At 35.3% G+C, this 18,934-nt stretch overlaps 1 protein-coding gene and 1 long non-coding RNA gene across 4 annotated transcripts in view; both read left to right on the forward strand.

Moving 5' to 3' along the window:
- The window catches only part of LOC309977891, a 1,160,683-nt gene that overhangs the window by 736,314 nt on the left and 405,435 nt on the right, over positions 1-18,934 (forward strand). The gene's annotated exons all lie outside the window — the stretch shown is intronic.
- The window catches only part of APOOL (apolipoprotein O like), a 127,141-nt gene that overhangs the window by 42,969 nt on the left and 65,238 nt on the right, over positions 1-18,934 (forward strand). The gene's annotated exons all lie outside the window — the stretch shown is intronic.

The following is an 18,934-nucleotide window of genomic DNA, read 5'->3' on the forward strand; positions in this document are numbered from 1 at the left end:
TTTTGTATAACAGAAATATGATGTAAAAGCTGTGAGGTTGGTTTGTTTGTTAGCTCTAGTCATCAAAAACGTCTTTGAACTATTTGTTAGGCTCATTTTTTAAGTTGTGAGAAATAGTTACAAGGCATCTCAAAGTAAACACTATTATATTTAACCCAAACATCTAAAATCCTAACTCCAATGAAAAACAATTGGTGATTTTTCTTAACGAATAATCAATGAGTAGTACAGGGTTTTAGTTCTTCTCAGCAGTCTGACTTTTCTTTCTTAAAATGTTTATACAGGTACACCTGATATTTGGAAGCCTGAGTTTAAGAAATTCATTAAGATCTCAGTTTTGAAAGTAATTTTAAATGTTTTCTAGTTCAGTCTTCACTGTGGTACTGTACTCCCCTCTACAATAGGTACGCTAACTGGCTGTTTTCTTCTACATGAATAAAACTCTGGATAAAGGAACCTAAGGCAGTCCATTCCATTTTCTGGCAGCTCTCATTCAACTTAAGGTCCTTTCTTATGTCAAACACAAACCTGTGTCATAATTATAAGTTCTACCCATTGGCCCTGTATCTCTTGCATTGGTGCCATACAGAACAATTCTCATCTCTCTTCCACAAAACAACTCTTCAGATGTCAGTTACACTTTAAGTAGTTTTGCTTCCTGGATAAGTGTATTAGTAGTTTAACCATTCCTCATATGTCATAGCTTTGAGTTCCTTCACTTTCATGATCATTCTCTGCTAAACATGTTCAGGATGGTTAGTGTTTTCTTCGGGTGTAAGTATTTTGACTACCGCAGGATAGAGTCAGACTCTGACTTCTCTTGTTCTATATAATATATTTCTGTTAAAATTGCCTAAGATCACATTTGTTTTTATATTTATTTTTGTTTTGAGTCATCACAATCAACCTTGCTTATAATCAGCCTTTGACCATGATATAGTGATTGTGCAGTTCTCTAAAATTCATTAAACTTTTTTACATGGGCCACTGGTAAGCTATGTCTTTTCTCAGTCTGTACTTAAGCATATAGACTTTTTGGACTTAGTTACAGGTACATTTATGTCTTTTTAACTTTTATCTTGTTGATCTAATCTATCATGCCAGCCTATTGGTATCTCATTGTAGTAACTGATTCTATTCACCATTGTACTTTTCATCTTTTCTAGCCTCAAGTTATTCTTGAATTTATCTACATGCTTAGAAATATAAACTCGAGTCAAACAGGCCTGAAACTGAATCCTGACCCCACCACTGAGTAGTTGGATGGCATTGGACAGAATTCTTAACAGTGGCATAAATATTCTGTGTATGAATATACCATTTTCAAATGTACAATTTTCATAAATTTTTGGAAATTTAACATATTTCCAATTATTTTGCTAATGTAATCAATGCTTTGTCGAAACACCTTGTACATAAATCTTTATATGCATCTATAACTGTTTCCTTAGAATAAATTTCTAGAAATGGAATTGTAAGTCAGAAGGCATGAAAAATATCAATGTATTGCCAAACTGACATACATAAAGGTGGTATTTATTCATTTATTAAACAGAAAAATATTTCCTGAGCTTCTCTTATATATGTTTGAGTCATATACGAAGTACTGGGTAAAGTTTTATTAATTTTCATTAGCAGTCTAGAATAGATTCACTCTCCTATATACTTGCTGACTCTCAGTATTTTTTCTCCTTTTTATTAATCTTAGAGAGATGATGTTTTTAAGCCTACCTTGATACTCCTATGTTTGGAAAGCTCAAAATCTAGATTGGATAATAAGTAACTAGCATTTGTCCCTAATAGCTGAATTTACATATTTCTGAATTTTAAAATAAATTTTTGCTCTTTACTATATTATGGAATAAACAGGATTTCTTGGTATTTATTGTATTCCCCAGTACATTTTAAATAGAATTCAATTGAATTACTTATTAAATAAAGTTGCCAGCTGAGTGCTAGGAACTATTCATATAATCAGGATTCAATCCTTGAGAAACTTAGAATTGCTGAAGGAATGAAAATGTGATTTGCATGAACTATTCCCCGGTACTTTTATTGTGTAAAGTGAGTTATGCCTTTGTTTAAATCTATTTACAATAAATCTGTACTAAGCCAGAATGCTTTATGAATGAGGTGTTCTGGTTAATTGACTCTTCTGGTAAACTTGTGGCTAATGAGAAGATCCTTTTTCAGTTCAACTCTCTTGTTAAACATCTTTTTCAACTGTATCAATATACTCCTGCCTTATTAATTATGATGTCATGAATGTAATTAAATCTCTCTATTAGAAAACTCTGCAGAGCTGTGGGGTGACCCTTTTCTTAAACCATAAAATTCTCAGTATTCAGACTGTAAAATGCCTGGAGGTTGGGCTGTGTGTATACAGTCAGCCATAGACATTACCAGTTGTTTCTTTTTAAAGTATTTCTATAATACGAGTTTGACTTATTTGCTTGTCATTTGCTTGTTTTCGGCAAAAAATAACAGAAAAATATTGATTTGAGAGTTCTAGTTACTTTCGTTCAATTTAATTTAAATGTTGTTTTATAGTTTACTAAATCTAATCTTAATTTCTAATTGAATACAAACAAGTTGTATTTATACAATACAATAAATGACATTTAAGCCAGGGCCTCCAATCCAGGATCAGAATATTCATTTAAAGTGTACAGCTTGATGTTTTGACATATGTATACATTGTGAAATGATCACCACAATCAAGCTAATTAACATATATGTCACCTCATATAATTACCATTTTATTGTGTATGTGTGTGTATGTGGTGAGAACACTTAAGATCCACCCTCTTAGCAAATTTTAAGTATACAATACAACATTATTAACCATAGTCACCATGATATGTATTAGATCTCTGGAACTTACTCTTCTTGCATAACTGAAGCTTTGTACTCTTTGGCCAACACCTCCCCATTTTCCCCTCTACCTTACCCCACACCGGTAACCAGTATTCTTCTCTCTGCTTTTGAGTCTATTTTAGATTATACATGTAAGTGAGATCATACAGTATTTCTCCTCTGAGTCTGCCTTATTTCACTTAGTATAATGTCCTCCAGGTTCAGCCTTGTTGTCAAAAATGGGAGGATATCCTCTTTATACCATTGTATGTATGTGTATGCATGTGTGTGTATACACACACATATATGTATATACATTTTTAAACCATGAAATTTGCAGTCTTCAGTATTAACACGCACACACACATATACACACATACATACACACATGATATTTTCTTTATCCATTCATCTGTTGATGGACATTTAGGTTGTTTCCATATCTTGGCTATTTGAATAATGCTGCAATGAACATGGGAGGTGCAAGTATCTCTTCAAGATCCAGATTTCATTTTCTTTGGATATAGTCCCAGAAGTGGGATTACTGGATCGTATGGTAGTTCTATTTTTGAGTTTTTGAGGAACCTCCATACTGTTTTCCATAATAGCTATACCAATTTACATTCCTACCAACAGTGTTTAAGGGTTCTCTTTTCTCCACATCCTTGCCAACACTTGTTATCTCGTGACTTTTTGCCATTCAACTGTTGTGAGGTGATATATCATTGTGGTTTTAATTTGCACTTCCCTGATGACTAGTGATGCTGAGCAACTTTTCATATACGTGTTGGCCATTTTTATGTCTTCTTTTGAGAAATGTCTATTACTGTTCTTTGCCCATTTTTTAGTCAGTTATTTTTTTGCTGTTGAGTTGTATGAGTTCCTTATATGTTTTGGATGTTAACCCTTATCAGATACATGGTTTGCAAATATTTTCTACCATTCTATAGGTTGCCTCTGTTGTTTCCTTTGCTGTACAGAAGCTTTTTAGTTTGATGTTGTCCCCCTTGTTTATTTTTGCTTTTGTTATCTGTGCTTTTGGGGTCATTGCTAAGACCAATGTCAAGAAGTTTTTACACTGTGCTTTCTTTTATTAGTTTTACATTTCAGTTTTTACATTTAAGTCTTTAATCTATATTGAGTTGATATTTTATATGGTGTGAGATGGGAAATTAGGATCCAATTTCATTCTTCTGCATCTAGATACCCAGTTCTCCCAGCACCATTTATTGAAATGACTATCCTTTCCCTACTGTGTTTTTGGCACCCTTGTCAAAGATCAGTTGGCCATAAACACATGGGTTTATTTCTCTGTAATCTGTTCTGTTACATTGGTCTATGTGTGTTTTTATGCCAATACAATACTGTTTGGATTACTGTAACTTTGTAATATATTTTGAAATCAGGATGTGTGATACCTCCAGCTTTGTTCTTGCTCAAGACTTGCTTTTCAGGGTCTTTTTTGTTTCCATATAAAATTTAGGATTTTTCTTCTTTTTCTGTAAAGAATGCTATTGGGATTTTAATAGGAATTGCATTTAATGTGTAGATCACTTTGGGTAGCATGGACATTTTAACAATATTAATTCTTCCAATCCATGAACATGGGGTGTCTTTCCATTTTTTTTTTTTTTTTTTTTTTTGCGGTACACGGGCCTCTCACTGTTGTGGCCTCTCCCGTTGTGGAGCACAGGCTGCGGATGCGCAGGCTCAGCGGCCATGGCTCACGGGCCCAGCCGCTCCATGGCATGTGGGATCTTCCCGGACCAGGGCACGAACCCGTGTCCCCTGCATCGGCAGGCAGACTCTCAACCACTGCGCCACCAGGGAAGCCCATTTTTGTGTCTTTAATTTCCTTCATCAGTTTTTTTATAATTTTCAGTGTACAAGTCTTTCACCTCTGGTTGAGTTTATTCTTAACTGTTTCATTCTTTTTATTGCTATTGGAAATGGAATTGTTTTCTTAATTTTTTTTGGATAGTTCATTGTTAGTGTATAGAAACACAACTGATATTTTGTATGTCGATTTTGTATCTTGCAGCTTTAGTGAATTTGTTTATTAATTCTAATAGTTTGTGGTTGTCGTTAGAGTTTTCTACATATATGATTGTGTCTTCTGCAGATATTTAACTTCTTCCTTTCTGATTTGAATTCCTTATATTTCTTTTTCTTGTCTAGTTGCTCTGGCTAGGACTTCCAATACTATGTTAAATGGAAGTTTCAGATGTGGACACCCTTGACTTGTACTGGATTTGGAGAATAAGTTTTCAGTTTTTCCCAATTGATTTTGATGTTAGCTGTGGGCTTTTCATATATGATGTTTATTGAATTAAGTTCTTTCTATACCTATTTTGTTGAGAGCTTTTTCTCATGAATGGATTTTGAATTTTGTAAAATGCTTTTTCTGTATCTACTGAGGTGATCACAAATGTGGTTTTCATCCTTTATTCTGTTAATGTGGTGTGTCACATTGATACACATATGGTGAATCATCCTTGCATCTGAGGGATACAGTCCACTTGTTCCTGTTGTATAATCCTGTTAATATGCTGTTGAATTTAGTTTGCTATTACTTTATTGAGGATTTTTGCATCTGTGTTTGTTAGGGATATTGGCTTGTAGTTTTCTTTTCCTGTAGTGCCTTTGTCTGGCTTTAATATCAGAGTGATACCATCAAATGAATTTGGAAGTGTTCCCTCTTCTATTTTTTGGGAGAGTTTAAGAAGAACTGGTATTCTTCGAATACCATTCTTCACCCATGAAGCCATCTGACCTTGGGTTCTTCTTTGTTGAGGGATTTTTGATTACTGATTCAATCTCCTTATTGGTTATTGGTCTGTTCAGGCTTTCTATTTCTTCTTGATTCAGTCTTGGTAAGTTGTTAGTTTCTAGAAAGTTATCAATTTCTTCTAAGTTATCAAATTGTTGGCATATACCTATTCATAATAATCCTTTATTATCCTTTTTGTTTCTGAGGCATCCACTGTAATGGCTTATCTTTCATTTCTAATTTTATTTATTTGAATCTACTCTTTTTTTATTAGTCTAGCTAAGAGTTTGTCAATTTTGTTTACCATTTCAATAAATACTTTTATCATAAACCTTTCAAGTGTGCTTGAATGCCCATATCTAAGAAAGAAAATACTTTACAGCACTGGTTCTTAACCATTTTGACCCGTTTGAGAATCTGACGAAAACTTCGGATGCTCTTCCTAGAAAAGTACATATACAAAATTTTGCTTACAGTAGACCACAAATAACAAACCTGTTCTTTAAACTGTTAAGCTAATTTATACTAGGGTATAAATGAAGAATCAGTAGGTTTTGATTAGGATAGAAGAGAAAACAAGAACACTTAATGACTCATAAAGTTTGGAATTGAGGAGCATAAAGAATAGAGAGGATGGGGACATAATGGACAAATGTTATCTACTTTAACACCCATGCATCCACATGCATTCTTCCTTAAGGAGTTGGGGAACTTCCTTACTTGCTGTGTGCGTGCTTTTTATGCATGTAGTGCACCTTTAGTATAAAATTGCACCTCTGACCTTCCTAGCTATACATAGTTGCCAATGTGGTGAATTTAAATTTCAAGTATTAGTCTGGAAAGATAAACACTTTAATCCTGGTACAGGTAGCAAAGGCTCATTTATCTAATGGTAAAAACAAGACTTTTGTGACCCATTACTGTTAAAGTTTTACAAAACCTACACTGTTTCATGTTTGTTGCTGATAGAAGATCAAATCTGAAGCTATTAATAATCTAGTTCCCTTGCTGTTGATTTGTAAACTTGATTCTCCCCAAATATGTCTTTACCAAACCTTATAGAAAGGTGCTATACCCTGAACATAAAGTAAAAAATAAGTATTTTTGAAGGAAATAAGTCCTTACCTCATTAAATTTTTCATAATTCTTTTATGTTTTATATTTGTATTTATTAAATATGGATTAGAACCAAAAGACTGTTTAATCAGTTTATGAAAGGTATAAAAATAATAACATGATGAACAACCATATACCTACCTACTACCCAGTTTAAAGGAAAAACAAAATAAAATACCCTGATTCTCATCCCATTCCCTATCCATTCAGAGATAACCACTACCCTACCCTGAATTTTGATTATTGTTCCCTTTCTTAATTTTTTAACTTCACCTTATATGTCTGTATTACTAAACAATGTTTTTGAGCTATATATTGATAGAAATATATTACATATAATTTTCTACATTTTACCTTTTTTGCTCTACAAATACTTTTTTATGCTCAAATTCCTGAAATCCATCCAGATTTTTCCATGTACCTGTAATTTATATATTTTCCCCTAATTTATAGTATTTCATTTTGTGGATATATCCCAGTTTAATTATCCATTCTACTGCTGACAGACATTTGAGGTGTTTCCAGATTTTTGCAATTAAAATGTTGCTGTGAACATTATTGTACATATTTCTAGGTACACAATTACAATCGTTTCTCTAAATATACCTAGGAGTGGAACTACTGAGTCATACAATATGTATCATTTTCAAATTTGCTATAGTATGCCAAATTGTTTTTCAAAGTATATGTACCAATTTACATTCCCATAAGCAGTATATAGATGTTGAGGTTGCTCCACATTCATGTCAACACTTGATATTGTCAGACTTTAGTTTGCCAAACAGTTGGAGCTGAAATGCTATCTCATTGTGGTTTTCATTTGCATTTCCATGTTATTAATGAAGTTGAACATCATTTTATATATTAGTCATTTTAGTGGTTATGTACAGGTATAGCACTGTACATTTAACTTGCATTTTTCTAATGACTAATTATGTTGAGCATCTTTTCATGTGTTTATTTGCCATTCTTCTTTGGTGAAGAGTATGTTAAAATGTTTGGCCCATTTTTATTAGGTTGTTTCTTTTGGTATTATTGAGCTTTGAAAGTTTTTTATATATTTCTGGATTTTCATCCCTATATCAGGTATATAGGTATGTGTTTTGCAAATATTTTCTCCCAAACTGTGGCTTATCTCTTCCTTCTGTATTACTTTTTCATTGTTTCTGTAACAAACTACCATGAAATTAGTGATTTTAAACAGCAAAATTTTATTATAGTTTCTGTTAAGTTAGAATTCTAACACATGTACATTGGGCTAAAGTCAAGATGTTGGCAGGGTTGCATTTCTTTCTGAAGGCCGTTGAGAAAATCCATTTCCTTCATTGTATCATCTTGTAGAGACTGGCCCACTTTCCTTGGTTTGTGGTCCAATTCCTCCATTTTCAAAGCCAGGAAAAGTAGTGTAAGTCATTCTCATGTCACATAACTCTGACCATGCTTCTGTAGTCACATCTTCTGTCATTACCATTCCACCTCCCTCTTCTACTTTTAATGTCTTATGATTACTTTGAACCCACCCAGATAATCCAAGAAAATCTTCCTATCTTAAGGTCACCTGATTAATGTTAATTACATATGCAACCTTAACTCCACTTTGCCATTGTAACGTAACATATTCGTGGCTTCTGTAGATTAAGACATAAATGTCTTTGGGTGGGGAATCGTTCTGCACACATTACCTCCTTTTAAAAGTGTCTTTTGAGGAACAGAAAATTTTAATTTTATAAATTCCAATTTATTCATTTTTGAATTTATGGATTATTATTTTGCTGTCATGTCTAAGACATTTTTGCCTAACGAAAAGTCACAAGCATTTATTCATGTTTTAGTTGTTTTTCTTTTCTTACAATTAGTTGGGTTTTAGTATATTTAGAGTTGTGCAATCATTACTGCTAATTTTATTTTTTTTTAAATTTTATTGGAGTATGGTTGATTTACCATGTTGTGTTACTTTCAAGTGTACAGCAAAGTGAATCAGTTATACATATACACATATCCACTCTTTTTTAGATTCCTTTCCCATATAGGCCATTACAGACTATTGAGTAGAGTTCTCTGTGCTGTACAGTAGGTCCTGATTGGTTACCTATTTTATATACAGTAGTGTGTATATGTCAATCCCAATCTCCCAACTTATCCCTCCCCCACCCCTTGCCCGCTGGTAACCATAAACTTGTTTTCTACATCTGTAACTCTATTTCTGTTTTGTAGATAAGTTCATTTATACCTTTTTTTTAGATTCCACATATAAGTGATATCATATGATACTTGTCTTTCTCTGTCTGACTTACTTCACTCAGTATGACAGTCTCCAGGTCCATCCATGTTGTTGCAAATGTGGTTGCAAATTTCGTTCTTTTTAATGGCTGACTAATATTCCATTGTATATATGTACCACATCTTCTTTATCCATTCCTCTGTTGATGGACTTTTAGGTTGCTTCCATGTCCTGGCTATTGTAAATAGTGCTGCAATGAACATTGGGGTGCAGGTATCATTTCAAATTATGTTTTTCTTCAGATATATGCCCAGGAGTGAGGTCGCTGGATCATATGGTAGCTCTATTTTAGTTTTTTAAAGAACCTCCCTACTGTTCCCCAGAGTGGCTATACCAATTTACATTCCCACGAATAGTGTAGGATGGTTCCCTTTGCTCCACACACTCTCCAGCATTTATTGTTTGTAGGTTTTTTGATGATGGCCATTCTAACCACTGTGAGGTGATACCTCATTGTAGTTTTGATTTCCATTTCTCTAATAATTAGTGATGTTGAGCATCTTTTCATGTGCTTTTTAGCCATGTGTATGTCTTCTTTGGAAAAATATCTATATCCTCCATCCATTTTTTGATTAGGGTGTTTGTCTTTTTGATATTGAGCTCCATGAACTGTTTGTATATTTTGGAGATTAATCCCTTGTTGGTTGCTTCATTTGCAAATATTTTCTCCCATTCTGAGGGTTGCCTTTTTGTTTTGTTTATGCTTTCCTTTGCTATGCAAAAGCTTTTAAGTTTCATTAGGTCCCATTTGTTTACTTTTGTTTTTATTTTCATTACTCTAAGAGGTGGAACCAAAATGATACTGCTGCGATTTATGTCAGTGTTCTGCCTATATTTTTCTCTAAGAGTTTTATAGTATCTGGCCTTACATTTAGGTCTTTAATACATTTTGAGTTTATTTTTGTGTATGGTATTAGGGAGTGTTCTAATTTCATTTGTTTACATGTAGCTGTCCAGTCTTCTCAGCACCACTTATTGAAGAGGCTGTCTTTCCTTCATTGTGTATTCTTGCCTCCTTTGTCATAGATTAGGTGACGATAGGTGTGTGGGTTATCTCGCAGCTTTCTATCCTGTTCCACTGAGCTATACTTCTGTTTTTGTGCCAATACCATACTGTCTTGATTACTGTAGCTTTGTAGTATAGTCCGAAGTCAGGGAGCCTGATTCCTCCAGCTACATCTGTTTTCCTCAGGATTGCTTTGGCTATTCGGGGTCTTTTGTGTTTCCATACAAATTGTAAAATTTTTTGTTCTAGTTCTGTGAAAAATGCCCTTGGTAATTTGATAGAGATTGCATTGAATCTGTAGATTGCTCTGGGTAGTATAGTCATTTCCCAATATTGATTCTTCCATTCCAGGAACATGGTCTATCTCTCCATCAGTTTGTGTTATCTTTTATTACTTTCATCAGTATCTTATAGTTTTCTAAGTACAGGTCTTTTGCCTCCTTAGGTAGGTTTATTCCTAGGTTTTTGTGTGTGTGTGTGTGTGGTATACGAGCCTCTCACTGTTGTGGCCTCTCCCGTTGCGGAGCACAGGCTCCGGACACACGGGCCCAGTGGCCATGGCTCGCAGGCTCAGCCGGTCCACAGCATGTGGGATCCTCCCGGACCGGGGCACAAACCCGTGTCCCCTGCATTGGCAGGCGGACTCTCAACCACTGCGCCACCAGGGAAGCCCATATTCCTAGGTATTTTATTTTTTCTGATGCAATGGTAAATGGGATTGTTTCCTTAATTTCTCTTTCTGAACTTTCATTGTTAGTGTGTAGGAATGCAAAAGATTTCTGTATATTAATTTTGTATCCTGCAACTTTACCACATTCATTGATGAACTCTAGTAGTTTTCTGGTAGCATCTTTAGGGTTTTCTATGTATAAAATCCTATCATCTCCAGAGATAGTTTTACTATTGAGTTGATCATGTTTTTTCTTCTTCAATTTGTTAATAGGGTGCATCACATTGATTGATTTGCATGTGTTGAAGAATCCTTGCATCCCTGGGATAAATCCCACTTGATCATGGTGTATAATCTTTTTAATGTGTGGTTGGATTTGGTTTGGTAGTATTTTCTTGATGATTTTTGCATCTATGTTCATCAGTAATATTGGCCTGTAATTTTCTTTTTTTGTGATACCGTTTTTGGTTTTGGTATCAGGGTGGTGGTGGCCTTGTAGAATGAGCTTGGGTATGTTCCTTCCTCTAATTTTTTGGAAGAGTTTCAGAGGAGTAGGTGTTAAGTCTTCTCTAGATGTTTGATAGAATTCACCTGTGAAGCCATCAGTTCCTGGACTTTTGTTTGTTGGAAGATACTTAATCACAGCTTCAATCAGTTTCAGTGTTTCTGATTGGTCTTTTCATATTTTCTATTTCTTCCTTGTTCAGTCTTGGAAGGTTGTACCTTTCTAAGAATTTGTCCATTTCTTCTAGGTTGTCCATTTTATTGGCATATAGTTGCTTGTAGTAGTCTCATGGTCCTCTGTGTTTCTGTGCTATCAGTTGTAACTTCTTTTCATTTCTAATTTTATTGATTTGAGTCCTCTCTCATTTTTTCTTGATTAGTCTGGCTAAATGTTTATCAATTTTGTTTATCTCTTCAAAGAACAAGCCTTTAGTTTCATTGATCTTTGTTTTCTTCATCTCTATTTCATTTATTTCTCCTCTGATCTTTATGATTTCTTTCCTTCTACTAACTTCAGGTTTTGTTTCTTCTCTTTTCTTTAGTTGCTTTAGGTATAAGGACAGATTGTTTATTTGAGATTTTTGTTTATCTTGTTTCTTGAGATAAGATTGTATTGCTATAAGCTTCCCTCTTAAAACTGCTTTTGCTGCATCCCATAGGTTTTGGGTCATCATCTTTTCACTGCCATTTTTTTCTAGGTAATTTTTTATTTCCTCTTTGATTTCTTTAGTCATCCATTGGTTATTTGGTAACATATTGTTTAGCCTCCACATGTTTGCATTTTTTACAGTTTTTCCTGTAATTGATTTCTAATCTCATAGTGTTGTGGTCAGAAAAGATGCTTGATATGATTTCAGTTTTCTTAAATTTACCAAGGCTCGATTTGTTACCCATGATGTGATCTATCCTGGAGAACGTTTCTGTGCACTTGGGAGGAAAGTGTATTCAGCTGCTTTTGGATGGAATGTCTTATAAATATCAGTTAAGTCTATCTGGTCTAATGTGGCATTTAAGGCTTGTGTTTCCTTATTTATTTTCTGTCTGGATGATCTGTCCATTCATGTAAGTGGGGTGCTAAAGTCCCCCACTATTATTGTTTTACTGTTTATTTCCCCTTTTATGGCTGTTATCCTTTGTCCTATATATTGAGGTGCTCCTATGTTGGGTGCATATATATTTACAATTGTTATATCGTCTTCTTGGATTGATCTCTTGATCATTATGTAGTGTCCTTCCTTGTCCCTTGTAATAGTCTTTATTTTAAAAGTCTGTATTGTCTGATATGAGTATTGCTACCCTAGCTTTCTTTTGATTTCCATTTGCATGGAATATCTTTTTCCATCCCCTCACTTTCAGTCTGTATGTGTCCCTAGGTTTGAAGTGGCTGTCTTGTAAACAGCCTATATACGGGTCTTGTTTGTGTATCCATTCAGCCAGTCTGTGTCTTTTGGTTGAAGCTTTTAATCCATTTACATTTAAGGTAATTATCGACATGTATGTTCCTACTGCCATTTTTGTAATTGTTTTGGGTTTGTTTTTTTTGGTCTTTTATCTACCCTTTCTCTTTTGTTCTCTTCTTTTGCGGTTTGATGACCATCTTTAGTGTTGTGTTTGGGTTACTTTTTTGTGTGTATATCTATTGTCATTTTTTGGTTTACATTTCCCATGAGGTTTTGATAAAGCAGCCTATATAGAGAAGGTTGTTTTAAGTTGGTGGCCTCTTAATTTCAAATACAATTCCCATTTCCTGCATTTATATTCTCTTCTCACAGTTGCTCATTTTGATATCATATTAGTGTAAGGATGATTTCCTGCTTTTACTGTATGTTTGCCTTTACCAGTGAGCTTTCCCGTTTGTAATTTCCCTGTTTCCAGTTGTGGCCTCTTTTTTTCTTTTCCTCTGCCTAGAGAAGTTCCTTTTGCATTTGTTGTATAGCTGGTTTGGTGGTGCTGAACTCTCTTAGCTTTTGCTTCTCTGTAAACCTTTTGATTTCTCCTTCAAATCTGACCAAGAGCCTTGCTGGGTAGGGTATTCTTGGTTGTAGGTTTTTCCCTTTCATCACTTGAAATATATCCTGCCCCTCTCTTCTGGCCTAAAGAGTTTCTACTGAAAAATCAGCTGATAACCTAATGGGGATTCCCTTGTGTGTTATTTTTTGCTTTTTCCTTGCTGCTTTTAATATTTTTTCTTTGTATTTAATTTTTGTTAGTTTGAGTAATATGTGCCTTGTTATGGTCCTCCTTGGGTTTATCCGGTATGGGACTCTGCGATTCCTGGACTTGGGTGACTATTTCCTTTCTCATGTTAGGGAAGTTTTTGACTATAATCTCTCCAAGTATTTTCATTTATTTATTTTTATTTATTTATTTATTTATTTTTTAACATCTTTATTGGGGTATAATTGCTTTACAATGGTGTGTTAGTTTCTGCTTTATAACAAAGTGAATCAGTCATACATAAACATATGTTCCCATATATCTTCCCTCTTGCGTCTCCCTCCCTCCCACCCTCCCTATCCCACCCCTCCAGGCTGTCACAAAGCACCGAGCCAATATCCCTGTGCCATGCGGCTGCTTCCCACTAGCTATCTACCTTACTACGTTTGTTAGTGTGTATATGCCCATGACTCTCTCTCGCCCTGTCACAGCTCACCCTTCCCCCTCCCCATAACCTCTAGTCCGTTCTCTAGGAGGTCTGCGTCTTTATTCCTGCTTTACCCCTAGGTTCTTCATGACATTTATTTTTCTTAAATTCCATATATATGTGTTAGCATATGGTATTTGTCTTTTTCTTTCTGACTTACTTCACTCTGTATGACAGACTCTAGGTCTATCCACCTCATTACAAATAGCTCAATTTCGTTTCTTTTTATGGCTGAGTAATATTCCATTGTATATATGTGCCACATATTCTTTATCCATTCATCCGATGATGGGCACTTAGGTTGTTTCCATCTCTAGGCTATTGTAAATAGAGCTGCAATGAACATTTTGGTACATGACTCTTTTTGAATTTTGGTTTTCTCAGGGTATATGCCCAGTAGTGGGATTGCTGGGTCATATGGTAGTTCTATTTGTAGTTTTTTAAGGAACCTCCATACTGTTCTCCGTAGTGGCTGAACCAATTCACATTCCCACCAGCAGTGCAAGAGTGTTCCCTTTTCTCCACACCCTCTCCAGCATTTATTGTTTCTAGATTTTTTGATGATGGCCATTCTGACTGGTGTGAGATGATATCTCATTGTAGTTTTGATTTGCATTTCTCTAATGATTAATGATGTTGAGCATTCTTTCATGTGTTTGTTGGCAGTCTGTATATCTTCTTTGGAGAAATGTCTATTTAGGTCTTCTGCCGTTTTTGGATTGGGTTGTTTGTTTTCTTGTTATTGAGCTGCATGAGCTGCTTGTAAATTTTAGAGATTAATCCTTTGTCGGTTGCTTCATTTGCAAATATTTTCTCCCATTCTGAGGGTTGTCTTTTGGTCTTGTTTATGGTTTCCTTTGCTGTGCAAAAGCTTTGAAGTTTCATTAGGTCCCATTTGTTTATTTTTGTTTTTATTTCCATTACTTTAGGAGGTGGGTCAGAAAGGCTCTTGCTGTGATTTATGTCATAGAGTGTTCTGCCTATGTTTTCCTCTAAGAGTTTGATAGTTTCTGGCCTTACATTTAGGTCTTTAATCCATTTTGAGCTTATTTTTGTGTATGGTGTTAGGGAGTGATCTAATCTCATACTTTTACATGTACCTGTCCAGTTTTCCCAGCACCACTTATTGAAGAGGCTGTCCTTTCTCCCCTGTACATTACTGCCACCTTTATCAAAGATAAGGTGTCCATATGTGCATGGGTTTATCTCTGGGCTTTCTATCCTGTTCCATTGATCTATCTTTCTGTTTTTGTGCCAGTACCATACCATCTTGATAACTGTAGCTTTGAAGTATAGTCTGAAGTCAGGGAGCCTGATTCCTCCAGTTCCTTCTTTCGTTCTCAAGATTGCTTTGGCTATTCGGGGTCTTTTGTGTTTCCATACAAATTGTAAAATCTTTTGTTCTAGTTCTGTGAAAAATGCCAGTGGTAGTTTGATAGGGATTGCATTGAATCTATAGATTGCTTTGGGTAGTAGAGTCATTTTCACAATGTTGATTCTTCCAATCCAAGAACATGGTATATCTCTCCATCTATTTGTATCATCTTTAATTTCTTTCATCAGTGTCTTATAATTTTCTGCATACAGGTCTTTTGTCTCCTTAGGTAGGTTTATTCCTAGATATTTTATTCTTTTTGTTGCAATGGTAAATGGGAGTGTTTTCTTGATTTCACTTTCAGATTTTTCATCATTAATATATAAATGCCAGAGATTTCTTTGCATTAATTTTGTATCCTGCCATTTTACCAAATTCATTGATTAGCTCTAGTAGTTTTCTGGTAGCCTCTTTAGGGTTCTCTATGTATAGGATCATGTCATCTGCAAACAGTGACAGCTTTACTTCTTCTTTTCCGATTTGGATTCCTTTTATTTCCTTTTCTTCTCTGATTGCTGTGGCTAAAACTTCCAAAACTATGTTGAGGAAGAGTGGTGAGAGCGGGCAACCTTGTCTTGTTCCTGATCTTAGTGGAAATGCTTTCAGTTTTTCACCATTGAGGATGATGTTTGCTGTGGACTTGTCATATATGGCCTTTATTATGTTGAGGAAAGTTCCCTCTATGCTAGTTTCTGCAGGGTTTTTATCATAAATGGGTGTTGAATTTTGTCATAAGCTTTCTCTGCATCTATTGAGATGATCATATGGTTTTTCTCCTTCAATTTGTTAATATGGTTTATCACATTGATAGATTTGCGTATATTAAAGAATCCTTGCATTCCTGGAATAAACCCCACTTGATCATGGTGTATGATCCTTTTAATGTTCTGTTGGATTCTGTTTGCTACTATTTTGTTGAGAATTTTTGCATCTATGTTCATCAGTGATATTGGCCTGTAGTTTTCTTTCTTTGTGACATCCTTGTCTGGTTTTGGTATCAAGGTGATGGTGGCCTCGTAGAAGGAGTTTGGGAGTGTTCCTCCCTCTGCTATATTTTGGAAGAGTTTGAGAAGGATAGGTGTTAGCTCTTCTCTAAATGTTTGATAGAATTCGCCTGTGAAGCCATCTGGTCCTGGGCTTTTGTTTGTTGGAAGATTTTTAATCACAGTTTCAATTTCAGTGCTTGTGATTGGTCTGTTCATATTTTCTCTTTCTTCCTGATTCAGTCTTGGCAGGTTGTGCATTTCTAAGAATTTGTCCATTTCTTCCAGATTGTCCATTTTATTGGCATAGAGTTGCTTGTAGTAATCTCTCATGATCTCTTTTATTTCTGCAGTGTCAGTTGTTACCTCTCCTTTTTCATTTCTAATTCTATTGATTTGAGTCTTCTCCCTTTTTTTCTTGATGAGTCTGGGTAGTGGTTTATCTATTTTGTTTATCTTCTCAAAGAACCAGCTTTTAGTTTTATTGATCTTTGCTATTGTTTCCTTCATTTCTTTTTCATTTATTTCTGATCTGATCTTTATGATTTCTTTCCTTCTGCTAGCTTTGGGGTTTTTAGTTCTTCTTTCTCTAATTGCTTGAGGTGCAAGGTTAGGTTGTTTATTCGAGATGTTTCCTGCTTCTTAAGGTGGGCTTGTATTGCTATAAACTTCCCCCTTAGAACTGCTTTTGCTGCATCCCACAGGTTTTGGGTCGTTGTGTCTCCATTGTCATTTGTTTCTAGGTATTTTTTGAATTCCTCTTTGATTTCTTCAGTGATCACTTCATTATTAAGTAGTGTATTGTTTAGCCTCCATGTGTTTGTATTTTTTACAGATCTTTTCCTGTAATTGATATCTAGTCTCATGGCGTTGTGGTCAGAAAAGATACTTGATACAATTTCAATTTTCTTAAATTTACCAAGGCTTGATTTGTGACCTAAGATATGATCTATCCTGGAGAATGTTCCATGAGCACTTGAGAAAAATGTGTATTCTGTTGTTTTTGGATGGAGTGTCCTATAAATATCAATTAAGTCCATCTTGTTTAATGTATCATTTAAAGCTTGTGTTTCCTTATTTATTTTCATTTTGGATGATCTGTCCATGGGTGAAAGTGGGGTGTTTAAGTCCCCTACTATGAATGTGTTACTATCGATTTCCCCTTTTATGGCTGTTAGTATTTGCCTTATGTATTGAGGTGCTCCTATGTTGGGTGCATAATTATTTACAATTGTTATATCTTCTTCTTGGATCGATCCCTTGATCATTATGTAGTGTCCTTCTTTGTCTCTTTTAATAGTCCTTATTTTAAAGTCTATTTTGTCTGATATGAGAGTTGCTCCTCCAGCTTTCTTTTGGTTTCCATTTGCATGGAATATCTTTTTCCATCCCCTTACTTTCAGTCTGTATGTGTCTCTAGGTCTGAAGTGGGTCTCTTGTAGACAGCATATATAAGGGTCTTGTTTTTGGATCCATTCAGCTAATCTGTGTCTTTTGGTGGGAGCATTTAGTCCATTTACATTTAAGGTAATTATCGATATGTATGTTCCTATTCCCATTTTCTTAATTGTTTTGGGTTCGTTATTATAGGTCTTTTCCTTCTCTTGTGTTTCTTGCCTAGAGAAGATCCTTTAGCATTTGTTGTAAAGCTGGTTTGGTGGTGCTGAACTCTCTCAGCTTTTGCTTGTCTGTAAAGGTTTTAATTTCTCCATCAAATCTGAATGAGATCCTTGCTGGGTAGAGTAGTCTTGGCTGCATGTTTTTCTCCTTCATCACTTTCAGTATGTCCTGCCACTCCCTTCTGGCTTGTAGGGTTTCTGCTGAGAGATCAGCTGTTAACCTTATGGGGATTCCCTTATGTGTTATTTGTTGTTTTTCCCTTGCTGCTTTTAATATGCTTTCTTTGTATTTAATTTTTGACAGTTTGATTAATATGTGTCTTGGCATGATTCTCCTTGGATTTATCCTGTATGGGACTCTCTGTGCTTCCTGGACTTGATTAACTATTTCCTTTCCCATATTAGGGAAGTTTTCAACTATAATCTCTTCAAATATTTTCTCAGTCCCTTTCTTTTTCTCTTCTTCTTCTGGAACCCCTATAATTCGAATGTTGGTGCGTTTAATGTTGTCCCAGAGGTCTCTGAGACTGTCCTCAGTATTTTTCATTCTTTTTTCTTTATTCTGCTCTGCAGTGGTTATTGCCACTATTTTATCTTCCAGGTCACTTATTTGTTCTTCTGCCTCAGTTATTCTGCTATTGATCCCATCTAGAGTACTTTTAATTTCATTTATTGTGTTGTTCATCGTTGCCTGTTTCATCTTTAGTTCTTCTAGGTCCTTGTTAACTGATTCTTGCATTTTGTCCATTCTATCTCCAAGATTTCGGATCAACCTTACTATCATTATTCTGAATTCTTTTTCAGGTAGACTTCCTATTTCCTCTTCATTTGTTAGCTCTGGTGCATTTTTATCTTGCTCCTTTATCTGCTGTGTGTTTTTCTGTCTTCTCATTTTGCTTATCTTACTGTGTTTGGGGTCTCCTTTTTGCAGGCTGCAGGTTCGTAGTTCCTCCTGTTTTTGATGTCTGTCTCCAGTGGCTAAGGTTGGTTCAGTGGGTTGTGTAGGCTTCCTGGTGGAGGGGACTAGTGCCTGTGTTGTGGTGGATGAGGCTGGATCTTGTCTCTCTAGTGGGCAGGTTCACGTCTGGTGGTGTGTTTGGGGTGTCTGTG

Source organism: Leucopleurus acutus (assembly GCF_964270905.1).
Source record: "Leucopleurus acutus genome assembly, chromosome: X".
Taxonomy (NCBI): domain Eukaryota; kingdom Metazoa; phylum Chordata; class Mammalia; order Artiodactyla; family Delphinidae; genus Leucopleurus; species Leucopleurus acutus.